The sequence below is a fragment of the Lactuca virosa genome, chromosome 2 (assembly GCF_052849685.1).
Source record: "Lactuca virosa cultivar CGN04683 chromosome 2, Lactuca_virosa_CGN04683_v6, whole genome shotgun sequence".
In the NCBI taxonomy this organism is placed as follows: domain Eukaryota; kingdom Viridiplantae; phylum Streptophyta; class Magnoliopsida; order Asterales; family Asteraceae; genus Lactuca; species Lactuca virosa.
In genome coordinates this window covers 16,554,954-16,562,451 of record NC_136427.1, presented here as the reverse complement: position 1 = coordinate 16,562,451, position 7,498 = coordinate 16,554,954, and positions in this window count along the sequence as shown.

Sequence of the window (7,498 nt, the reverse complement as noted above, 5' to 3'; positions counted from 1 at the left end):
GGTCTTGGAAAGCTTAGCACCAAAAGGATGGTGCCTCTAATGGCTCACACCCAAAACCTTGAACTAGAAGACAAAAGGAGAGAGGAGATTTTCGGCCAGAGAATCATTAAGGAAGAGTATGAACGGAAATTTATGGACTTGGGGTCCTATTTATAGTTTAGGTAACTTATGAACAAAGCAAGATTTGAGTGATTAAATAATATATATATAATCCCAATTCAAATCATTTCCTTATTTACTACCATGAGTGTTCTGAAAACCCTAAAAAGGTTCCCAAAACCGTCCACCATGATGGTAGGTTCTAGAATTACATTTCCTTTCTTAACTATGAAAAATTAGAATTCACCATTTGCACCTTTAATTAATTCTGATTAATAATTAATTAGTTATAATTGATTTCACATTAATTTATTAATCATATAAATTAACAAACCAATTTTCTATTTTAAATTAATATATTAACAAATTATTTCCTCATAATTTCCAATTAGTTTATCAATCATATAATAATCTAATAAATTATCCTTTCTCTATAAATGCCTTTCTCTCACCTGACCCTATCCCTAGAAGCATGCTTGACGTATGCATCAAGTCTCATGTTCTGATGAAACATTGAGCAAAATTGAATGGCTTACCCTGATTACATAGTCATCAACGTAAGAGTTACTTGTCTGGTCCTTAAATGAAAAAGGGTTGTTCATGTCCCTGACCTCCTAGTCTGAGGTATGATATGGTACCATTATGATTTAATGGTGAATCTTTGATTCTAGATTTCAACTTACTCCATGGTACGGAAGTTTAAACCACTTCTTTTTGATGAGTTAAATTGTTAATGATTCACGCTGATTTCACCTCAATGTGACTAAAACAATCCATTCTCTCCACAAGTCTTCTAATACGGAACTTGATGATTCACTGTGAAAAACCACACACTGATAAAAGTTTGCAATTATGTGCCGATGATTAGCCAATGTACCATAGACTATCACACGCACCAATCCATTCTTGCCGTGATATTCTTCTTTAAAATTTTATGATTCAGCATATGATACCAGATGCCGATGAGAATTCAAAAAATATTTGCCGATGGGTACATTTCATTCCAGAATATATTACATGCAACATACTACTCTTGCCATTTTTCTTCTAATAAAAGAGATTTATGATTCAACGTATGACACCACACGTCGATGAGATCTCACAATACTATGTCAGTGAATGGCAGTTTAAGCCCACACTATTAGGAGACATCACAATCATACTACACTACAAGTTGAAACTATATTTTGCTCGAAGTTAGCTATTGATGTCAAAAAGGGGGAGAGAATCGTGGTAAAGCTGAAAATCTTGCTACTAGAACTACAGAAAAGCACATTCTAAGGGGGAGTCGACTCAAGCTGATGTTAACGTTCTCAGCTCAACTCAAGCTCATTATCTGTTCGTCCACCGTCTGCTGCAATTCATAAATGCTTGATAATTCATTCATCTTCTTAGGGGGAGCATTCGTTAAAACTGCAAGAGTCAAGATTTTATTCTTACTCTCAGGGGGAGCACGAGCCAAAATCATTCATTGAAGATTAGTTTTGACATCATCGGATAGGGGGATATTGTAAGGTCACACCTTATGATCTGACATGTCAAACACACAACACGCTGATAGATCAGTGCCAACATCTACTACGTCTACATCGCCAACGTATCAAACTTATCAACGTCAACTTATAGTACAGTTATTCGATTGTAATCTTTTTTATATTATGTAATGATATAGATAAGTATATAATAGATCACAGATCTGGTATCTTTATGATTACATCGATTCTTAATATAGATTAGACGTAATCCCTTGAATCACGGGATATACATGTATAGATTAGTATATATACAACATTAGGGCAAACCCTAATGTTTTGATCGTGGCTTTGTGTCAATCGTCTTTGTGAAAAACCAGTCTTCTTGGTGAAGACAAATCTCTTTCTTTGTGAAAAACCAATTTGGAGAAATTTTGTGTTATTTACTTTCTAATTATAATTTTTCTTAGATTAGTTTTACGGTTGTTCTTAATACTTGAAGTGTATTTGATCGATACAAACCTTTAATGATCGCCTGAATTATATTGAGCGAATGGTGGCGATTCTCGATAGGAAGACGAAGGCCTTAAGCAACAAGGTGTACCCCTGGTCAAGGTGCAGTGGCAACACCAGAAAGGCTCAGAGTGGACGTGGGAACCCGGGTCGAGGATGCAAGAACACTATCAATATCTATTTCCAGTTAAGGATTTAGAGGGCGAAATCTAGTTCTAGTGGGGGAGAACTGTAACAACTATTTCAGGTAAATGGTTCATTTATTCTTTTAGTCTAATTTAAAATGAAAAATCATGGATTTTAGGATGATCATTACGTATGGAAAGAGGCCTCACAACGTGACCATCAAGGCAGAAACATGCATCCATTCTTGTGGGCCAAGACGTGACGAGCAAGTGGTCATGATGTGGCGACCACCTGAGGGCTAACCCTAATTTCTCTGTGATTTGCGCTTGATTTAAGGGATGTGAGGGGCTAGGGTTTTCACATCCTCAGCCTCCATCACCTCCCTTCTACACTAATCGAATATGCCTCTATTGTTGATCTTGAGAGTTCTTTTGGTGGTTTTTAGCTCCTTGTTGAAGATTAAGATTCCTTTGGTGAATTGTATCAGCAAGCAAGTCTCCTCCTCACCACCTTGTATTGTTTTTGGATCTATTTTAGTCCTCAAGTTCTTGCCTTTCTCATTTAAGCATGCTTGATCTGAGTTTTACCTACTTCTCTCCACGTATGGGTTGAGTTGAATGCATGGAATCCATAAAGTTAGCAACTTTATGGATCATTGAAGTCCTTTGATAAGCATAAGTCTCATATCTGAAGTTCGATGGTGGTTTGGACTCCATGCATGAAGTCTTGGTTCTTTTTTTCCCGTCTTGACCTAAGTTTGAGCTATAGATGTAACACCATGTTCCGAATCGTTTCCTAATTCGGGGTTGTGGCCCAAAGATCGGTTATCATAAGGCTTAGGGCCTTTGGAAAATAGGCATTTAGACCCATTTGGTTGCAGGTCATGTAATATGGATGATCCTGTAGTTCGGTGTGTGTTTTGGAGACAAGGGGTATATCGGTAAAGTGTCAGTTCGGTCTTTTTATGAATTTTGGATTTTAATTCGGGAAGTTTAAGGCAAGGATGAGTTGATAGAAGTGTAGAGCTTCTTGTTACCTTTCCGTGGATATAAGGATCGTCAAAATCGGACTCAGAATGAAGAAGTTAAGGCCTTTGGAAGTTGGTGGTTTAAAACGCTAAGCCTTGTATGTAGGGCGTACTAGGCAGAAGGGATCACGACACTTCATGGATTATGTTGGGCGTACTGGGAGTACGCGGGGCATACTCCAGCCATATGAAAACCCTAATTTTTAGGGTTTGCACCCTATTTAAGCATCATTATATCATCTTTTCGATATTTTAGACCAACCTCCATCTCCCATTACCCTGAAATCGAAACCCTAGAGTGATTTGGTGAGTTTTGAGCTTGAAAGAGTGTTTGTTGGTGGATTGTTAAGAAGAAGAAGATGAGCACTTGAGGGGATAGCTTGAGCTTGTAGATCCAGGATCTTTTTCTCATTTGCAAGCATTTTGAGGTAAAAAGCTCTCACATGGATGGTCTTTGGTGTTAGATATAGTTTATGGGGTACTTTGTGCACTTTTGGAGACTTTTGAGTCAAAGGTGAGCTTTTGATCTACTCTAGAAGCTATGGATGCTAGATCTTGGCTCCATTTCATCCCCATGTTCATAAAAATGTCAACTTTATGGAAGATGGTGGTCCATGCAAGCATTAAGACCTTTATTAAGCCCTTTGTAAGCTTTTGAGTCCCATTAAGCCATGCATGAGTGTAAAGTTGCCAACTTTACGTGATAGGTAGCCTTAAAGAATCAGATCTGATAGTTTGGCACTTTGTCTAAGTCGATTAAGTGCTTAATGAGATGGTTTGGTAGTCTAGGGAGTAGGTTAGGCATACCTAGCAGGTATGTTGTGCGTACTGACCCCAGACGGAGTACGGTTAGTGTACAGGCTGAGTACGCCTCGCGTACTAAGCAGATGGACGTTGGGCTTGGTATTCTCGGTTTGGGCCATTGTTTGTTCTTTCTTAGTTTGGGCCTTGTTGGTCCATTAGACTTCTATTTTGGGCTTGTAGTTTGTATTTTTGGGCTCCTTTGGATTTAGGCCCATGATGGGTTTTGGGCCCAATTTGGAAGATTGGGCCTTGGAAGTAGTTGAGATAAAGGGTAGAATGGTCTTTTACCCTTTTTATGGGCTAAGTAGCTTAGACTATTGGTTATAGGTCGGAACCCAATTAATAATTGGATGTCATTTGATGTTGATAGCGCGGGGATTTTCCAGACCAGAAGTCAAAGATTTATTGGAGTGTTTCATCAGCTAGATGTGAGTCTCCTCACTGTTCTCGTGGGTCGAAGGCACCAATGTCGGCCCACTAGGTTCTGAAATGTTAGATGTCTTTGTGACTCTTGCATGGTATGTTGGGCTAGGCCCATAGATATGTGGGGCTAGGACAATTTGTATGTTGGGCTAGGCCCATAGATCAGTAAGGGCTAGGCCCATTGTATGTTAGATAGGTGCAAACTGTCTTTGTGACTTTTGCATTTGTATGATTGGGCTGGGCCCATTGATTTGGCAGAGCTAGGCCCATTATGGTAGGTTGGGCCCAATATGTGTATTGGGCCCAATATGCATATTGGGCCCAATGTGAGGGCTAGGCCCAATGGTATGTATGGCATGTGGTATTTTGGGGAACACACTAAGCTTTGTGATTACGGTTTGTAACACCCATAAAAAATCAAGCCAATTTAAAAAAAATTTAAATCATTCAAAACCAATAATTATTACAAATTTGTTTTCAAAATGGTTTAGTGTAGGAGTATCCCAGAATCAAATCATAAAACATAAGGAGGTGCACGATCATGCCTTCTCCTTCCCACTGTCATTAGATGTACCTAAAACAAAATCAACAATTGTAAGCCCGAAGCTTAGTGAGTTCCCCCAAAATACCAACGCCATACAAGCCATAACTGTATCACATAAACAACCAACATGCATAATGAGTCATCAACCTGACTGGACTGCCTCGCAGGGCCATCAGTCTATTTGGACCGCTCTCCAAGCCTTCGGCACATATGGACCGCCTCTTAGGGCCTTCAGCCTATCTGGACCGCTCGTCGGGCCTTCGGCCCAACTAGTATGCCCTAATCGGGTCTGCAGTTTATCCGGTCCGCCCTGGGTATGTTGGCCTACAGCACAAAGCAGGACCTACCTCAACCCAAACCCTCAATCCAACAATCATGTACACATAAATATCATACGCTAGCTAGCATGTACAGATAGTCATACAGATCTAACAAATCACTAACATAATATTATCCTATAACGAGGATACCGATCTAACAGATCACTAACATAGCATAATCCTATAACCAGGATATCGATCTAACACATCACTAACATAACAACCATCCTATAACCAGGATACTGATCTAACAGATCACTAACATAGCAACTATCCTATAACCAAGATACGAATCATAAAGGGTCGGCCTTGGTGCCTTAGACCCTGTTGATATAGTGAGAAGAACTCACCTCACGACGTCGAACTGTAGTGATAAGATCAAACTCCCGAATCACAGGCACGAACTCAACCACCTATAACCACCATAGGACCAAGTCCATCAAAATCCCAAATTACCAAAATACCCTCAGAAGTCAACCCTTGGTCAAAGTCAAAGTCAACAGTCAAGTTCAACAGTACATGTTGACCCAACTCGTCGATTGTAACTCACTGACTCGTCGAGTTCTTCCAGAACTCGAGAAATCGTGAAAACCCTAGTTGACTCGCCGAGTTTCCAGACAACTCGTCGAGTCCATGCGATGTCCAGATGTCGGGGAAAAACCCTAACTAACTCGTCGAGTCATCTACCTGACTTGCCGAGTACCTGCAGAACCAATACAGGCAATCTTCATCTGACTCGTCGAGTTGCCCTGCAACTCGTCGAGTCCCTCTAGTCTATTTCTCATTCAGACGTTTTTAAGCTACCCCAAAGCTCCTAATTGCAGATCTAACCTCCTAGGGCATGGTTTCCACATAAAGTTGCAAAATTTACATACATGCAAGGTCCTAAATATCAAAACCAAGCGAAGGGAGAAGTTTAAGCTAAAGAGAAGGGACAAAGCTTGATAAATTCAGTAACTTTATGACTACAAGGACCAAGAGTAGTCCAGATCTGAAGTTACAAATTCAGATCATGCCCAATACCCGAAATGACCCACAAATATGCTAAGGATGGCCTTAAATCCATGAACAAGTAACACTAGATTGATAAAGATAACAACTTGTTACCTTCAAATGGAAGCCAACATGGAGTAGGTACTGGATCTGCAAGCTTTTCCTTGATCCAAGCTCTTGAGTCTTCAAGCTTCTTTCACAAATGCACCAAAACACTCTTTTAGCCTCACAAAACACTCAAGAACAAGGTTTAGACTGAATAAGGTTTCTTCTGGTCGTCAAAAGGTGGTAAGGGGTTGGGGGAAAGGACTTGAGTCCTTTAAATAGGGTGCAAACCCTAAAAATTAGAGTTTCCATGCACAACCTCTACTCGTCGAGTCGGGGTCCTCCGACTCGTCGAGTAGAAGTCATAAATCATGCGGGCTGACTAGGTTCAACACGACGAGTTGGGGCACCCAACTCATCGATTTCCCCTAGTAAAAAGAATATAAAGCTTTCGAAGATTATACCTGGGGGTCGGGATGTTACAATTATCCCCCACTTGAACTAGACTTCGTCCTCGAAGTCTGCTGTGGTGAACAACTCCAGATAATGCTCCCGCATCTCTGCCTCCGGCTCCCAAGTCCACTCGAATCCCCTCTGATGCTCCCATTGTACCTTTACCAAAGGTACTTCCTTATTTCGTAGAACCTTCATCTTCCTCTCCAGAATTGCCACTGGTCTCTCCATGTAATTCAAGCGCTCATTAACCTGAATATCATCTAACGACACCACTGCCTCCTCATCCAGAATGCACTTCCGCAACTATGAAACATGGAAAGTGCTATGAATCTGACTAAGCTCCTCTGGGAGATCTAGTCTATGCACCACCTTGCCAACCTTTGCAATGACCCTGAATGCCCGATGTAACGGGGACCTAATTTCCCCCTCTTCCTGAAGCGAATCACACCCTTCCAGGGCGAGACCTTCAGGAGTACCATGTCACTGACCTGAAACTCCAACTCAGATTGGCGTCGGTCAGCGTAACTCTTCTGCCGATTATGTGCGGTCTACAACCGCTGTCGGATCTGTTGAATCATCTTGGTAGTCTGCAGGACTACCTCGGTACAACCTATCACCCTGTGACTAACCTCCCCCCAACAGACTGGGCTGTGGCATCTCCGTGCATACAACAGCT